The sequence below is a fragment of the Etheostoma spectabile genome, chromosome 16, assembly GCF_008692095.1.
Source record: "Etheostoma spectabile isolate EspeVRDwgs_2016 chromosome 16, UIUC_Espe_1.0, whole genome shotgun sequence".
In the NCBI taxonomy this organism is placed as follows: Eukaryota; Metazoa; Chordata; class Actinopteri; order Perciformes; family Percidae; genus Etheostoma; species Etheostoma spectabile.
In genome coordinates this window covers 24,294,992-24,295,765 of record NC_045748.1, presented here as the reverse complement: position 1 = coordinate 24,295,765, position 774 = coordinate 24,294,992, and positions in this window count along the sequence as shown.

Here is a 774-nt window from a genome sequence, read left to right as displayed (position 1 = left end):
TGGCGGGTGTGAGCACTGTAATTTCCATTTCTATGGATGAAATAAACTTGACTTCTACAGTCATTGGTGTGAAGAATGGACAGCGATGGGGACAGGACACAGCCCTGAGGAGAGACAGTGGAACAGGAGTGCTGTTCTGACAGAGAGCCAGTCCCCCTAACCCTCTCAGACCTAAATGTTAAAAAAACCTCTACAATCCAGCTGACAAAAGTTAACATCGGTAAGCAGGGCGGTACGCTGGGATTGATTCAGAAAAGACAGCACAGAGACTAAAGACACGAGGTGATGAGGGTGGCAACGAGAGACAGGTGGCATGAGGGCTGATGAACAGGTGAAACACGTTAACCCCTGTGTCGTCTTCTCGTCAAAATTGAAAATGTCAAACACTTTTGTTGAGGCTTTTTATCGATGTTTTTAACTTTTTCTCACGTTTTTGTCCATTTTTTCAACATTTTTGACGCTTTTTTTTCCATGTTTGTCACTGTTTTGACATTTTTAACACTACATAACAATAACTTAACGTATTATTGAAATTTATGGTTAATAAACCCAATTTATAGGAAATTATACCTTATGTTTGAGTTAGAAAAGCAGAAATTAGGAATTATTTAGACTTAAAGGAATGGATGTTGATGGATAATCCCAGACTGGAATATGTCAACTTTTACTCAATACTATTTCAAAACCACTTCAATGTTTCTTTCAAATGCTATAACATTGAATTAGACGCCCCAAAATTAATGAAAGTAGAGATTTGTATTTGCCAAAGAGCGT